The sequence below is a fragment of the Stenella coeruleoalba genome (assembly GCF_951394435.1).
Source record: "Stenella coeruleoalba genome assembly, chromosome: 1".
Classification (NCBI taxonomy): Eukaryota; Metazoa; Chordata; class Mammalia; order Artiodactyla; family Delphinidae; genus Stenella; species Stenella coeruleoalba.
In genome coordinates this window covers 120,389,387-120,408,320 of record NC_137169.1, presented here as the reverse complement: position 1 = coordinate 120,408,320, position 18,934 = coordinate 120,389,387, and the positions used below count along the sequence as shown (strand labels likewise).

Here is an 18,934-nt window from a genome sequence, read left to right as displayed (position 1 = left end):
AGAAATAAGAATGTAAAATGTCATATCAAGTCATTCATACGTGCAATGAGGAATAGCAATTAAATAACCTGAAAATGCATTTGAAAAAAATCCAGCTCATTTTATATTACAATAAATTTATCTCAAATCTTTTACATAATTATTTGGATTCACAGCACGATTATATAACTTTCAATCAAAACAATTAATATTTCATCTTGCAAATTAATTATAAAGTACATCAGGTGGTAAAGTGAAAATTATTTTTCCAGGTGCTATTCATCTATTCAAAGAGTCATTCGTAAATAAATTCTATCCACCAAAGAATTTTATCCAGAAACAGTTATCTTATACACTTAAGAAATATGCTTTCCATAAAGAGTTAATTGATGGTTTATAATGGTTTATAATGAAGCAAATAAAAAAAGGAAACCATAGGCTCACCTCACCAAGAAAATCATTGGAAGAAAATCTATCATAATCCCAGACTGTCATCTCCAATGTTTTCTTCTTGAGCTACAGTTCAAATCAAAATGTCATTAAACCTCATTTCTCATCATAAATTTTCATTATACTCATATAATAGATTCATTTATATTTTCATTCCTTGAACTCTTTTCGCTTATGTAAAAATACTTTAAGTTTATATAAAACTGTATACTTATATTCAATATTATGTAAACTGTCAATCATTTTGTGGTCCAACCAAGTATTTGATCATAAGATACCTCACTATTTTTCAAAAAAAAAAAGGTGATTTTTACTTATTTCCTGTTATTCTACCCCTGCCCATTATTAAAAGTACCAAGTAGAATCTACATATACTCTTTAAATACATGAAATTCATGGGTTGCAAAAATGTCTAGGTTATTCAAAGTATTTGGATTATAGTTTTTTGTTTCAGTAAATTGCCAAAACACATTAGTAGCACTGTCTTATTTCTGCAGGTGAAATTTAACTTATTTTAAATTCAAGAACCCAGATTATAATTTATATCCAGCTTCAATTTCATAGTCAAATTAGAAATCTTCCAAAGGATAAATTAGAAACCTCATTTTGAAAGACAACTCATTTGTAAATTGTTTTCATGGATGTCTTCTTCCTATTCTATTTGTATTCTTTTCTCTCTGAATTCATCTTTATAAACCATCAGTTATTTTCTATTATTGATACAAAGTTATGACATGAAGACTTTCAGAAACACATTGATGCAATTTTGCTTAGAGTCATCTATTTGTTGTGATAATCCTTTACACTCGTCTTCTTCATGCTTTCTTCCGTACAGTTTAGTTGCACCATGCCAGATCTGTAGGAAGCCTCAATTTAGAAAAGAGATGATCCCTAAATTGTTGCCAGGAGGGGTAATTCATTTCAGTGCATCTGAATCTTATTTTTTCTTTGTTTATGAAAGTCAAAATACAGCTATTTGGAAAATATTTTCCCTCAAAATATGATAAATAGAGCCCAGTCTATTGAAATATTTAATTTTGAAATAATCAGTGGAAAATGTCCCACTAGTCTTATTCATTTTGTTTATTTTTTAGCTGTTTTGTCAAAATGTGCACATTTTCTTTCACTGTATCTTCGAACTGCACCCAGTTCCTTTTACTGGCTATATTTTTTTTTGTTTGTATGGAAAAATTGATATGAATCACAATCTTTCAATAACTCTGTCATCACTATTTTTATATTAGCCTGAATCTGTCATATAGAAAATAATCATTGCATACCTGTTCCATGGAGATACTTTTATAAATTACTGTTTGATTCCACTCAGGATTAAGACTTTTCTGAACATATTTAGTCCTTCTCTTGTACTCAGCACTGAATTGGAAAAAAAGAATTACCCTGATTATTTACCTTGACCGATGACTTCATAGTCAACCTGAAGGGCATGCAGACTTTTAAAGGTATTTTGTTTTGAATCACCTTGTAATCGTCTCATCATACTCATGTCTTAAACTGTATTTTAAGTTGAATGCACAGTGACAATTTAAAAATATCTTGGATGCCTTTAGTTTTACTTTCCCTAAGGTATTTTGTTTTAAAGAAAAGCTTTTAGGTGTTCTAACTAGAATACAATTTTAGAAATCTTAATCTCTCCTGAATGTGTGAGATAATTACATGAACTATACAGTAACGTCAACATCTTCATGTCCTATAAATAATTTGATATTTAACTTTCCAATAGTTTTGCAACTGATCATGTCAGCAAAGCCAAATGGTCTTTCAATTCATTTTTTTCTATAGAAAACTGAAATAACTGTACTGACTGAGGAAAGGATGAAAAATGGCTGTTGCTATAGCTGAGATTCCATAAACATTTGTTACCTTATTTATTTATTTATTTATTTTGCGGTACGCGGGCCTCTCACTGTTGTGGCCTCTCCTGTTGCGGAGCACAGGCTCCGGACACGCAGGCTCAGCGGCCATGGCTCACTGGCCCAGCCGCTTCGCGGCATGTGGGATCCTCCCGGACCAGGGCACGAACCCGCGCCCCCTGCATCGGCAGGCGGACTCTCAACCACTGCGCCACCAGGGAAGCCTGTGTTACCTTATATTTATAGTAGATTTTAACACTCTTGGTAAAGCAGAATACTTACTTATGAAATAAACTTAATTAAATACAAATTCTTGGTTTATGTCAATAGCTTATGTTACAAATGATGAACCAAATCAAAACTTTTCCTCATTCATTATAACTTGGGGCATTTCAGTTTATCCTTGACTCTTCCATGCCCTCTGATCACCAGTTAGAAGCTTATACCTTACACGTTTAAGCATAACTTATTTTCAAAACTTATTCTAATTAAGTCTGACCAAACATTTATAACTGGCATCAACCAGCTAATAGGGTTGGAATTATTGCCATTTGCTATGAGCCAATGGTGCCCACATACACAAAGCTTTTCTCTAACACTCACTGGCTTTTTCCAAATTTTCTGCCTAGAAAACAAATCTACTTGTTTGGGGTCCATTCACATGCCTGGACTTCATAAACTGCCTTACCCTAAAGGTACTGCATCCTGACCCTGGACCTGTAGTTCTATTCCCAACCGTCGGCAGACTAACTCTTGTTATATTCCTGGTCTCAAGCATTGCCAAATTCTGGAATACCTACTATTGTTCCCCAGATGCTAATTTAATTATTCATTCTAGATAAAACTATTAAGAATCAAGCTCCAGTTCACCACTCACTTTTAGAGATGGGTCTACAGCCAAGTATCTTTTTTTCTCCCTCTGGCTTTATTCTCTTTCTTATCAGACATACACAAGGGCAATAATTTCCAACACTGACTGCATATTAGGATCACTTTGGGATCTGAGTTCCAAGGGTTGTAGGTTGGGCAACTAGCTGGGCACCCACATCCCCCTGCCCTTCACCCCCAAGGAGAGTCTTACTTAACAGGTCTGGGGTGAGGCTTGAGCATCAGAATTTTAAAAATGATCTAGGTAAATCTAAAGTATTGCCAAGATTGAGAACCACTGAGAACCGCTGAGCTCATGTCTCCTAAGACCTCACGTTTCAGCCACTGTGAACTGAATCCAATTTAAGAAATGAAGCAGCACTAGTCTCATTTGTAACCAACCTATCTGAATGTACAAAACAAGAGAGTAGGATTTGACAATTTTGTCATTCGGCACAAAGTGCAAATAATTCTGGGGAAATGTATAGGCAATGATTCAAAGACACAGGAACTTTCATAGACTGTGGACAGAAAGTATACATTTGTACATATACTTTTTAGGTAAATTTGTCTATGTTCAGTGAAGTTTATGCACTCAAGTACCCAGAAAATTCCACTTTGACTTAACTCCACTTCTACTTTAGAGAAATTCTCCCACATGTACAAAAGGAATTTGTTAAAGAACATTCATTGCAACATTGTTTCTAATAGTGTGTTAATAATATAATAAATACATTATGATATATTTATTCAATGAAATTTAAGCAGCAGTTAAATTAAACGAAATACACCTTCATTTATCAAGATAGATAAATCTTAAAAAAAATCTTGAGCAAATAATTTGCAGAAGAAAACCCATAGTAAGTTATCATGATATAAAGTTAAAATTACATGAAATAATACTGTAAATTATTTATGTCTACTTGTATATATGTATGACAAACATTAACATCATAAGACAGCTTGGGAATTGTAGACGTTAAACTCTATTTTGTGGTTATCTCAGGACGACAGGGGAATGGTTTCAGAGGACTTCAGGGGTACCTGTAATATATATATTTTTAAAAAAATATGAAGCCAATATAGCAAAATGTTACGATTTGGTAAAATTGGATAGCAAGAACACAAGTATTTGAGACAGTATTTTCTATAATTTTCAGTAATTTTAAAATATTTTATAACAAAATTCAAAACTATTTTAGCAAATTATGTCCTTTTATGCTTTATGATTTTGATTCTTTAAATTAATGACATAAGAAGAATGAATATGACCACTTTTAAGTTAATAGCCAACTTTGGTTGCTACTGTAGAATTCATGGCTATTCCTGTAGTAGGTATACTAAGAAAAAAACACATTGTGTAGTATGAGCTTTAAAGTTTCTATCTGTTTTGGACTTAATTATCCAAGTGGTGAGATCATGGGAAAAATATATTAGGGATAAGATTCATAATACAGTGAACAGTGGTAAAATTGTTATTTTTTTCAAATTCTGAAAAATTGAATGCACAAAATTTTAAAATAAGATTGAAGATGGAAATTAATGTCAAATGCAAACTCATGTATTTTTACTAAAATTCTATATATGTCAGTATATATTAAAATAGCCTGAACTATTGAAATGCCTTCAAAAAGATATATTAGTCAACATATTTTCTTAATTTATAAATATTAATAATTGTTATATTTCACATGCATAGTCATTTTTCACCCATATGTAGCAAAATTATTGAATGCCAACTCTGCACCAGGAATTACGCTCTATCAAAACGTACAGCTGCAAAACTCTTAATTGTACTGACATACCATTATGTCATGAGAAGCACTTTATAAAGTAAGCACATTGAAATAATAACAGCTAACATTTACGAAATGCTTTTTCACAGGCAGAGTTCTAAGTGTTTTTCATGTGTTACATTATTTAACCCTCAAAGCAATTCTATGAGTCCAGTATTATTTATTATCCGATTTTATAGCTGATAAGAACTGAAGCTCAGAGGAATTCAGGCATGTTGGCAAGGTTGCATAGTTATTAATTCATAGGACCAGGTTTCAAACACAGGGAAACTAATTTCTTGCTCTGAAACATGGGCTATATGAACTCAACTGATTAGGCCCATCATAAAATTTCTTAATTGCAGGTTTCATTCGCTGAAGTGTCTAGTTTGTCTTCTTTATTTTACAGTCAAAAACTGTATACTTCAAATTAAATATGTTTTATATATATAATATAAATTATTTATAGTGTGTGTATATATACACATATCAAAAATGAGGACAGCTTTAGAGTTGCCTAGGGAAATATTGAATGGTATATCCTAAGACTAAGAGAGTGCTGTGGAACAACTAAGGATAATTATTAAAAATTTACTTTTCCTCAGATACACTCACATATAACCCCAATTAGTTGGGAAAAATCTAGATGTTCACTTTACTAGGTTATCTTAATCTTACTAATAAGTTTGAATCTCTAGTTCTCTCAAGACTCAAGGTCTGTGCCCTTTGCCTTTCGGGTTAACGAGGGTAAACACACCTTTCTCCTGATCCTGCCTCTACCAGCCCTGGTTGACCTGTGTAAATGCCAATGAGATCCTTTGTAATGTAAAGGATCACTTGCAACCACTTTGCAATGTACACTTGAATTTCCTGACACGCAGAGATGGCCACACAAAGCTCTTCCTTCAAGAACCCTTGTTTGATAGCTACCATGTACTGACCATCTTGGGCATGATGTCAATGGGCTGTGTTCCCACTTTACACAATTGAAAACTCCACAGTGCTCATCGCCATATCAAAATCTGTGGATGTACAAGTTGAAGGTGGCCAGGTAAGCAGAGGGATTCTTGAATGTGAGCTGAAATCCAGGCTGAGAAATAAGTGGAGTTCCTTTTCCTTTCCTACCGTGTCTGGTAAACACACTACAATCCCTCATGGGAAGATTGCAATAATGACATTATTTTAGGACAATTAAGCCATATGTAATAATCAGAGAAGTTTTTTTATAAGGGAAAATAAAAAGTCAAGTAATCAAGATGGAACATGGTGCTTATCAAACAAAAATCTAGGGACTTCCCCGGTGGTCCAGTGGTTAAGACTTTGCCTTCCAATGCGGGAGGTGCGGGTTCGGTCCCTGGTCGGGGAACTAAGATCCCACATGCCGTGGGGGTGCGGCCAAAAACTTAAAAAAAAAAAATCTAAACCTTTATTTCCTTAAAGTTTTGACTAATTTCTTTTATCATTCTTTCTCTTTTTTATTATTGGACAATCATTTTCTCATAGGTAGATATGATTTTAAGGCTGGCAGAAAAAGGTACTTAAAATTCAATTACCCTCTCCTAAACCAGCAGAATAAAAACAGTTCTCTGAGTTTCTCTGTAAAAAAAATTGAGAAAGAAGAATGGAATATAATGGCTTGTTTGTTCTTAACTTTCATAGAATTATCTAAAGTACTGAAGGTCTTCATATATGTATGTGTGTGTGTGTGTGTGTGTGTGTGTGTGTGTGTGTGTGTGTAGTTTTCTCAAAATTACTCCTCTGAATATGTTGCCTTTAATTTAGAAAGAAGCACAGAGCATATCCCATTTTATAAGCTCTGTTTCTCTGTGTGCAATAGTGCATTTATGGGCTGTCACTTGATTGTCCTCTGTGCTCCCTGGGGTCTGACACTATGGCTGTGTTCTCAATGCCAACCCCAGCACAGAGTCTGGAGCAGTCTGCGCTAAATAAATGGTTTTTGGATGGATCTTTAAAACATGTTTGTAATTCTCTTTTTCCTTTAAAATCTATTGAAATAAAATGTTTGGGCCTTCAAATTGTAAACACATACAACACCTGAATCTGCTTTACATTCTTTCCAGAGGAAATAGTTTGAGATGCTAATGAGGGTGTTTAGAGAAAGTCCAGCCAGGAATTAGGTTTCCAGGTATCACGATAGCAAAAATCAGCTTCAGCCATGGCAAAATCTAACTAGTGGGAAAAAATCTGTACTCTGTCCAACAGTGTAATGAGAGAAAACCACAACGAAATCCTTCAGATATGCTCATTTCCATTTCTTAATTATCCAGGGACAAGTTTTGAGTTCATGGACTCTTCAGGCTATTTCCTTGTCTTTCTTTCACCTCATCTCAGCTGACATTTGGACTGTCAGAGCTTATGAGTATCTTGATTAAAGGATGGCAAGAGGAAATGAAAGGAGACAAGAAAACTGGACCAGTGAAATTCTTTTAGCTAACAGGACATTTTTAAAAAAAATTTTAAGAATGAAGAACGTATTACACTTATTATTGAAGAAAAGTTGTTTGATTTTCTATATAGCGTTGTTAAATAATTTGGTGTAATTCAGTAGCCCAAGCATTCTGCATTTCGTTTTTGCAGGGATAACTGACCATTGGCTACGTGGAGTTTATTATACATATTTCTAGCAATAATAGCTACTGCCATTTATTGAGAGCTTACTACGTGCCAGACATTATGCTTATCATTTTGGGTGCATTCTCCCTGTGTTTCACAAAAAACCCTGGGAGGGGGGCTATGATGATTCCTAGGTGGAAGAGGAAATAGTTTTAGAGAAACTTCAACAACTTCTAAGTGGCAGGGCTGAAATTCAAATCCAAATTCTTAAGGACTTCGCTCATTGGCTTCCTCAGCCTAACTTACAATGTCAGTACCTCATCAGTATAATTCTTTTTCACATTGACAATTCTCGAAGAGATGATGAAAGTGATTTCAAGACGAAAGATATGATGAAAAAAATGACTCTAGATCTTCTAAATTGTAATCTAATACATCCCAGATTATTCTGACCATTATTTACATTTACAGAAAACATGTTATCTTCTAAGTTAAATATAGACAATTATTCTGACAATTTTCAGACAAATTCTGACAATTTTCCCCTGGTTTCTCTGGATAAAAGAGAGGAAGCTTCTGAATAAAGTGACTGATAATGTCTGTTCTAAAATGACGCTAACTCTTTGAAACAAAACTCATTTTGCGCATCAGTCTGAGAGATCTGGAGATGACAGAGCCAGTCATAACAAGCAACCTTTCTCAGTAACAAATTTTGCTGGTTGCCATAATTATGTGATTGCAAAGAAACAGAAAGTTTCTGGGCACCAGAAAGGTTGTAGTAATACTATTCTTTGAGATATTTAATACTCACTAGTGGGAAATACTCACTAATAATACCATTCTTTGAGATATTTAATACTCACTGCCTCTTTGGGGCCACAGCTTGTCAGGTTTAGTAAAGATGCTGAATTTTAATGTCACAGACAAAAATCCTGTACCACTAATATTCTGGGTGGGACTAAAATTCCCATCACCCTGTTGCTACAGGTGGTACAAGATTCACCTCCCCAACTAAATAACACATTTAATTTACAATGCAATGAGATGTGCAAAAATATGCTTTTGGCTATGTGTTAAGAAATATCCTTAGCTGACAATGTAGTGATGCAACATGCTCTAGCAGAAAACAGACAAACCAAGGAGGTTGCTCTTATGCTGTTGCTAACAGCCTAGAGCAGGCAGATTATGGCATCCTATATTACACAGCAATAATTCTGTGGTACAGAAGACATGAAAATGTTTCAATAGCAGGTCTAAGTGAGGGTAAAAGACCAGACAGCTATCATCGTTAACATGAGATACACACCTAGTACTGGTCATCCAGAAGATCAGTTAATTCCTTTTGAAAAATGACTAGATTTTTTTGTTTGGTTGTCATAGAAGACTCAGAAGAATCTGAGCCGTGATTTTTGCATGAGAAGCTAAATGAATTTTAGCAGACAAATTATAAATGAAAACTTTAGTTATATCTAATTTCAAAGTGATACTTCCTTATTCATACCGTTCTATGTTTTTACTCCTTTCTACTTTTCTGGGCTCCAATGCACATACCTGCTACACATATTTAGTAATGCTGTGGTCAGAATAGTCTGCTATTAGCCTAATTCAATTGATACCAACATGTAGAAAAATAAAAATTATAGCCAAAGTTGAACTGCAGGTGAATGTACTTAAAAGGCAAACAAGAGAACTCTAGACATTTCACTGAAGTGTGACACTGAAAGAGAACCAACTCTACCTTTCATTCTAGACAACCATGACTTGACTGTATTGATTCCAAGAGCAAGAATGAAGGATACAGCAGGAAAGTAGGAAAGACAGGAAGAAAAAAGTTAGGAACAGAAATAAGGAAGAAAATGTGAGAATAAAAACTAGAGGAGCTATACCATAATATATTAACAACATGAGGCAGAAAATAATCTTAGAACTAAAGTGAAAATAATACCTCAGAAGTGTAGTAAATTCCAAGGTCTTGGCCACTATAATAATTAGGAGTAATTTAATGAAAGGGCTAGGAATTGAATACGAGTAGCACATTAGCCTGCTTTTTAGTCAAATTCCACCCAGAAGGCATGTTTTGTTTGACAAATGGCATGGGGATAGCTTTAGGTGGGACCTCACTCTTCATTTCACTATAGTTCCCACCCTTCTTTCTCTGTTACCTACTCCAGAATGGACTGACATATTCATGCCACCTGCCTGAAAAAATAACCACTCTCTTATAGTATAAAAGGTGATACTCCAGGATATTAAAGAAGATAGAAAATAAAAGACAGTGTTTTATTTTCATTCATTCATTAGCAAATGCTGATTTAGAGATATACCCTTGGCAGTCATTTCCTCTTGTCCCATAATACTGGCATTAAATAACAATGACGGTCTAATGATCCAAATCAAAGACAGAATGAAGTTATCAGTTAGTTATATTCAAGTTAAAAAAAATAGTGGTGGGATGAGGGATAAATAAGGAGTTTGAGATTAGTAGATACAAACTACTACATATAAAATAGATAAACAACAAGGTCATACTGTGTACCACAGGAAACTATATTCAATATCTTGTAATAAACTATAATGGAAAAGAATATGAAAAACAATATATATATATATGTATAACTGAATCACTTTGCTGTATACTAGAAACTAATGCAACATTATAAATCAACTCTACTTCAAAAAAGTAGACAAATTACAGGTATAACTACTACATAAAGACATAAACTAACATAAAATAAAGCTTCCCTTTCCTGTTCTACATGGCTAGTTGGTAATGTCTGAATTAAATTCATTTCAGCCTGCAGAATTCTCTTCAGTATTTCCCGAAGGGCAACTCAGCTGGGAAAAAAACTGTTTCTCAGATTTGTTTTTTTCTGGCAATGTCTTATTTAGTTATTTAACATCTTTACTGACACAGGATGACAATCCTACACTGCAGCACTATTTACCCTAGCCAAGGCTTGGAACAACCAAAATGTCCATCAACAGATGAAAGCACAAAGAAGTGGTACATGTACACAATGGAATATTACTCCGATAAAAAATATAAATTAAATGTAAACAACAAACATAAGTTAGGAGACATAAGCCTTGGGGCTTTATCCGGGCACACTCCACTCTAATTTACAACCAAGGAACACTACTTCCAGGAAGAAACTGTTTCCTTAGTAACCAGAGTGGGGAATGTAGAAATGCTGCCACCCTGTGGCCGATTGCCACAACAGCAGCTTTAAAACCTGTGCTAAAGGACACTTCATATTCATAAGGACTGCAGGGCTATAAATGACACGGGACAACAAAATGTGTCAAGGGAGGTAATGGCCAAAAAAATTCAAAACATGGCACATACTTCAAGAAACCATTTGAATAGGTAAGCTGTACTCATTCTTTAAAAAACAAAACAAAAAAAATTACATGGCTATAAGCTTAATATAAGGAATTATTAGACATATGCAAATCCAGCCAGAAAAAGGTATCAGCTCACACCGGTCAGAATGACCATCAGCAAAAACATACAAACAATAAATGCTGAAGAGGTTGTGAAGAAATGCATACCCTCAACTTTAAGTGGCTCGTAAACTGGTAAGTGCCGCTAATGAAAACAGAATGGAGCTGCATTTAAAAGGTAAACATTGAGATACCATATGATCCCACAGGCCCACTCCTTGGCCTGTAATCTAGGAAGACAGACATGGAAAGACACAGGCAGGCAAAACTGCAGCAGTATTACAATAGCCACGACATGGAAACAACCAAAAAGTCCATCAAGAGACGAATGGACAAAGAAGAACTTGTATGTGTACAGATGGAATATTAGGCATGGAAAAAAAATGAAACAATGCAGTTTGCAGAACCATAAATGACTCTGGAGGTAGTCACACAACTGGAAGTAAGTCAGAAAGTGAAAGACACATATCCCATGATATCAATTATAGGTGTTACCTAAAAATTGATACCAATGAAGATATTTCCACAGATAACAGGAATCACAGATTTATTAAACAAACTTATGGTTAACCAATTGAAAGGTGTGAAGACAGGATACATTAGGATATCGGGGTTAACGGAGATACACAAACACATGTGAAATTTATAATCACCAAAGACCTACATAATTCCAAAAGAAGACTACTCAATACTGTGTCATAACCTACATGGCAAATGGATCCCAAGATGAATACATATATGTATAGGTGTAAAACAAATACATCTTGCACACCTAGAACAAACAAAACATTATAATCAAATTTGCTGTGGTAAAAATAAAAATTATATTAAAAAAACGAACAAGAAGTAATGAGGCATACAATTATAGGGGTTCTTCCTGGCTCATTCCATTCTAACTTACAACCTTGGAACACAGCTTCCAGGAAGGCTCTGTTGACCTAGTAACCAAATTTGAGAATGGAGAAATCCTGAAGCATTCTGGTCTTCCTGCAACAGCAGTTTTAAACCCAGTGCTAATGGTCAGTTAAAATTCAACTTAACTGCAGGCCCGTAAATGACACCTGCCCTCAAAAAAAATTCTGGGGTCGAAAATTGACCAAAAAATTCAAAAGAGGGCAACCTTTAAAAAAGACCATTTCAAGAGGCACATTTTACACACATTTTGTCTTTTCTTTCTTTTTTCTTTTCTTTCACCAAAAAAAGGGCATGGAAAAATGCTCAACATCAGAAATTAATAAAGACATGCAAAACCAATCTGTAAAAATGTTCACCTCACAACAGTCAGAATGATCATCAGCAAAACAGTACACAAACAATACGTGATGAAGGGGTTTTAGAGAACTGTGGACACTCTAGCTGCTGGTGGGATGTAAACTGGTAACAGCCAGTAGTTAGAACTGAATGAATGTGAGTTTCTAGGTAAAAATTGAGCTACCATATGATCTGGTAGGCCCACTGCTGCGCCTATCACCTGAGAAGACCAGAATCCAAAACACACAGGCTGGCAATCCTACACTGCAGTAATATTTACCACAGCCAAGACTTGGAGGCAACCAGAATATCCATCAACAGATGAACGAAGCAAGAAGAACTGGTCCATGTACAAAATGGAATATTAGCCATGGAAAAGCATGAAACAGTGCTGTTTGCACCACCACAGAAGGACCTAGATATAATCATACAACTTGAAGTAAGAAAGAAACCGAAAGAAAGATATCCTTTGATATCACTTATAGGTGTTACCTAATAATTGATACCCATGAACTTATTTCCAAGAAAAGGACCCTCATGGATTAACAAATCAAAATTATGTTGAACCAAATGGAAAGGTGGGAGGAATGGATAAATTAGGATATGGGGGTGACAGACCTATACTAATACATATGAAACATATAATCACCAAAGACATATGGAATATCAAGAGAGGTCCACTCAACACTCTGTAATAACATCCATGGGAAAGGATCCAAAGATGAATACATAGATATATAGATATAATGAAACAGATTCTGTACACCTGGAACATACACAACATTTTTATCAAATTTGCTCTGATAAAAAGTAAAAATTAAATTGAAAAACAAACAAGAAGTAAGGAGATATAAGCTGTTGGGGGTTTGCCTTGGCACATTCCACTTTAATTTACAGCCTACTAACATGATTTCCAGGAAGCCTCTGTTGCCCAACTCCCCTGAGTTGTAAATGTAGAAATTTTGCCACCTGTGGCCGTTTCCCGCAAGAGTAGCTTTAAACCACAGCTAATGGTCACTTAATATTCACAAGGACTCAGGGCTGTAAAGGACACCTGCCCCCCAAAAAATGTTCTGAGGTAGGGAATGGCGAAAAAAACTCAGAAGAGGGCAAATTTTTCAAGATCGTATGAGAGGTAAGTTTTACACACTGATTAAAAAAAAAAAGAAAATGGATAAAAGGTCAACATCAGGAATTATTAGACTCATGCAAATCTAATCTACGAAAAGGTTTCAACAGACACCAGTCGAATGACCATCAGCAAAATGTCTACAAACAATAAATGCTGAAGAGGTTTTAGAGAACTGTGTACCCTCTAGCTGCTGGTGAGATGTAAAGTGGTAAGAGCCAATACTGAGAACAGAAAGGAACTGCGTTTCAAAGTAAAAATTGAGGTACCATTCAATCCAGCAGGCCCACCGCTGGGCCCTTCACCTGAGTTGACCAGAGTCGAGAAGATACAGGCTGGCAAAGGTGCACTGCAGCAATATTCACAAAAGCCAAGACATGGAAGCAACCAAAATGTCCATCAACAGATGAATGGACAAAGAAGAAGTGGTCCATGTACACAATGGAATATTAGCCATGGAAAACAATGAAGCACTGCTCTTTGAGGCACCACAGATGAGCCTGGAGATAATCACAACACATGGGGTAAGTCGGAAAGCAAAAGACAAATATCTTATGATATTGCTTCTAGGTGTTATTTAACAACTGACACAAATGAACTTATTTCCACAGAGAAAGACACAGACTTAGAAAACAAACTATGGTTATCTAAAAGGAAAGGTGGGAGCAATGGACAAATTAAGATTAGGGTTGCCGTCCGTATACCAATATATATTAAATACATATATCAAAAAGACCGACCATATACCAAGGGAGGTCTACTGAAGACTCTGTATTAATTTACGTGGAAAGAGGATCTGTACATGAATAGATATACATAATGTACAAATGAACCAGATTGTGTACACCTAGAACAAATAATATTCTAATCATTACTCTGATTAAAAAAATTAATTTATAACAAGGAAGAAGATGTACTGAGACATAAACTTATGGGGTTTTTCCCTGGCACATTCCATTCTAATTTACAACCAAGGAACAGGACTTCCAGGCAGCTCTGCTGCCCGTTTCTCATTCCCTAGATTTGGGAATGGAGAAACGCTGCCGCCGTGTGGCCGTTTCCCACAACAGCAGCTTTCAACCCAGTGCTAATGGTCACTAAATATTAACAACAATTGCAAGTCTGTTAAGTGACACGCGCCCTCAAAAAAAATTCTGGGGTCGAAAATCGACCAAAAAATTCAAAAGAGGGCAAGGTTTTCAAGAAGACAATTTCAAGACGTATATTTTCCTCGCACTTTTTTTTTAAACAAAAACAAAAAAAGGCATGGAAAAATGCTCATCGTTAGGAATTATTAAAGACATGCAAATCCAGTCTACAAAAACATATCAGCTCACACCGGTCAGACTGACCATCATCAAGAATTCTGCAAACAATAAATGCTGAAGGGGATGTGGAGAAATGCGTACCCTCATCTCTAAGTGGGACTAAACTGGTAAGAGCCACTAATGAAAACAGAATGGAGGTGCCTTTAATAGGTACACATTGAGTTACCATAGGATTCAGCAGGCAAACTCCTGGGCCTATGAGCTAAGAAGACAGAATTAGAAAGACACAAGCAGGCAAAACTGCACTGCAGCAGTATTACAATAGCCAAGACATGGAAGCTACCAAAAAGTCCATCAAAAGATGAATGGAAAAGAAGAACTGGTACATGTACAGATGGAATGCTAGCCAAGGAAAAAGATGAAACAATGCTGTTTGCAGCACCACAGATGAGTCTAGAGGTAATCACAACTTGAAGTCAGAAAGCGAAGGACACATATCCTATAGTATCACTTAATGGTGTTACCTAAAAATTGATACCAGTGAAGATTTTTCACAGAGAAAGGCAATCAAAGATTTGATCAACAAACGTATGGTTAACCAAATGGAAAGGTGTGAGGATTGGATAAATTAGGATATTGCGGTAAACAGAGATATACCAACACATGTGAAATATATAAGCACCAAAGGCCTACGGAATACCAAGAGAAGAGTACTCAACATTATGTCATAACCCACATAGGAAATGGATCCGAAGATGAATAGATATATGTTTATGTGTAAAAGAACCACATCTTACACACCTAGAACAAACAAAACACTGGAATCAAATTTGCTGTGATAACAAATAAAAATTAAATTAAGAAAACCAACAAGAAGTAATGAGACATAAACTTACGGGGTTTTTTCCTGGCACATTCCATTCTAATTTACAAGTTGGAACATTACACCCAGGAAGGCTCTTTTGCCATAGTAACCAGATTTGGGAATGGAGAAATGCCACAGCCTTGTGACCATCTCCTGCAAAAACAGCTTTAAACACAGTGCTAAGGGTCACTTAATACTCACAAGAATTGCAGCTCTGTAAATGACACCTGCCCTCAAAACAAATCCTCTGTTCGAATATCGGTGAAAAAATTCAACAGAGGGAAACCTTTCAAGAAGACAATATCAAGAGGTATATTTAACTCACATTTCTTTTCTTCCTTTTTTTTTTTTAGTTTAACAAAAGAGGCCATGGAAAAAGCTCAACATCAAGAATTAAAAAAGACATGCAAATACAATCTACAAACACTTTTACCTGATAACAGTCAGAATGATCATCAGCAAAATATCTCTAAACAATAAGTGCTCAAGGGGTTTTAGGGAACTGTGTACCCTCTAGCTGCTAGTGGGATGTCAAATGGTAACAGCCAGTAGTGAGAACAGAAAGGAGGTGCGTTTAAAGGTAAAAATTGAGCTACCATATGATCTGGGAGGCCAACTACTGGGCCTATCACCTGAGAAGACCACAATCAAAAAGACACAGGCTGACAATCCTACACTGCAGCACTATTTACCATAGCCAAGACTTGGAACAACCAAAATGTCCATCAACAGATGAATGCACAAAGAAGAAGTGGTCCATGTACACAATGGAATATTACTCCGATAAAAAATATAAATTAAATATAAGAAACAAACATAAGTTAGGAGACATAAGCTTTGGGGCTTTATCCGGGCACATTCCACTCTAATTTACAACCAAGGAACACTACTTCCAGGATAATACTGTTTCCTTAGTAACCAGGGTGGGTAATGTAGAAATGCTGCCGCCCTGTGGCCGATTGCCGCAACAGCAGCTTTAAAACCTGTGCTAAAGGTCACTTCATATTCACAAGTACTGCAGGGCTATAAATGACACCTGTCAACAAAATGTGTTGAGAGAGGTAATGGCCAAAAAAATTCAAAACATGGCACATACTTCAAGAAACCATTTGAATAGGTAAGCTGTACTCACTCTTTAAAAAACAAACAAAAAAAACGTACATGGCTATAAGCTTAATATAAAGAATTATTAGACATATGCAAATCCAGCCAGAAAAAGGTATCAGCTCACACCGGTCAGAATAACCATCAGCAAAAATATACAAACAATAAATGCTGAAGAGGTTGTGAAGATATGCATACCCTCAACTTTAAGTGGCTCGTAAACTGGTAAGTGCCGCTAATGAAAACAGAACGGAGCTGCCTTTAAAAGGTAAACATTGAGATACCATATGATCCCGCAGGACCACTCTTTGGCCTGTAACATAGGAAGACAGACATGGAAAGACACAGGCAGGCAAAACTGCACTGCAGCAGTATTACAATAGCCACGACATGGAAACAACCAAAAAGTCCATCAAGAGACGAATGGACAAAGAAGAACTTGTATGTGTAAAGATGGAATATTAGGCATGGAAAAAAAATGAAACGATGCAGTTTGCAGAACCATAGATGACTCTGGAGGTAGTCACACAACTGGAAGTAAGTCAGAAAGCGAAAGACACATATCCCATGATATCAATTATAGGTGTTACTTAAAAATTGATACCAATGAAGATATTTCCACAGAGAAAGGCAATCAGATTTATTAAACAAACTTATGGTTAACCAATAGGAAAGTTGTGAAGATTGGACACATTAAGATATCGGGGTTAACAGAGATATACAAACACATGTGAAATATATACTCTCCAAAGACCTATGGAATTCCAAAAGAAGACTACTCAACACTGTGTCATAACCTACACGGCAAATGGATCCCAAGATGAATACATATATGTATGGGTGTAAAACAAACACATCTTGCACACCTAGAACAAACAAAACATTATAATCAAATTTGCTGTGGTAAAAATAAAAATTAGGGCTTCCCTGGTGGCGCAGTGGTTGAGCGTCCGCCTGCCGATGCAGGGGACACGGGTTCGTGCCCCGGTCCGGGAAGATCCCACGTGTCGCAGAGCGGCTAGGCCCGTGAACCATGGCCACTGAGCCTGCGCATCCGGAGCCTGTGCTCTGCAACGGGAGAGGCCACAACAGTGAGAGGCCCGCATACTGCAAAAAAAAAAAAAAAAAAAAAAAAAAATTATATTAAAAAAACGAACAAGAAGTAACGAGGCACACAATTATAGGGGTTCTTCCTGGCTCATTCCATTCTAACTTACAACCTTGGAACACAGCTTCCAGGAAGGCTCTGTTGACCTAGTAACCAGATATGAGAATGGAGAAATCCTGAAGCATTCTGGCCTTCCTGCAACAGCAGTTTTAAACCCAGTGCTAATGGTCAGTTAAAATTCAACTTAACTGCAGGCCCGTAAATGACACCTGCCCTCAAAAAAAATTCTGGGGTCGAAAATTGACCAAAAAATTCAAAAGAGGGCAACCTTTAAAAAAGACCATTTCAAGAGGCACATTTTACACACATTTTGTCTTTTCTTTCTTTCTTTTTTTTCTTTCACCAAAAAAACGGCATGGAAAAATGCTCAACATCAGAAATTAATAAAGACATGCAAAACCAATCTATAAAAACGTTCACCTCACAACAGTCAGAATGATCATCAGCAAAACAGTACACAAACAATACGTGATGAAGGGGTTTTAGAGAACTGTGGACCCTCTAGCTGCTGGTGGGTTGTAAACTGGTAACAGCCAGTAGTTAGAACTGAATGAATGTGAGTTTCTAGGTAAAAATTGAGCTACCATATGATCTGGTAGGCCCACTGCTGCGCCTATCACCTGAGAAGACCAGAATCCAAAACACACAGGCTGGCAATCCTACACTGCAGTAATATTTACCACAGCCAAGACTTGGAGGCAACCAGAATATCCATCAACAGATGAACGAAGCAAGAAGAACTGGTCCATGTACAAAATGGAATATTAGCCATGGAAAAGCATGAAACAGTGCTGTTTGCACCACCATAGAAGGACCTAGATATAATCATACAACTTGAAGTAAGAAAGAAACCGAAAGAAAGATAACCTGTGATAACACTTATAGGTGTTACCTACAAAATGCTATCCACGAACTTATTTCCAAGAAAAGGACCCTCATGGATTAACAAATCAAAATTATGTTGAACCAAATGGAAAGGTGGGAGGAATGGATAAATTAGGATATGGGGGTGACAGACCTATACTAATTTAACATAAGAAACATATAATCACCAAAGACGTATGGAATACCAAGAGGTACACTCAACACTGTAATAACAGCCATGGGAAAGGATCCAAAGATGAATAGATAGATACATAGATATAATGAAACAGATTCTGTACACCTAGAACATAGACAACATTTTTAT

The 18,934-nt window shown here is 36.1% G+C and overlaps 1 long non-coding RNA gene across 1 annotated transcript in view; it reads right to left on the bottom strand.

Moving 5' to 3' along the window:
• Positions 1-304: 304 nt before the first annotated feature.
• LOC307183077 overlaps positions 305-18,934 on the bottom strand; it is a 39,584-nt gene continuing 20,954 nt past the window's right edge. Inside the window, exons 2-3 of the long non-coding RNA XR_013827349.1 lie at positions 1,710-1,803; positions 305-495 (exon numbers count right to left, since the gene is read on the bottom strand). This is a non-coding gene — a long non-coding RNA (uncharacterized lncRNA). The remainder of the gene's footprint in view (positions 496-1,709; positions 1,804-18,934) is intronic.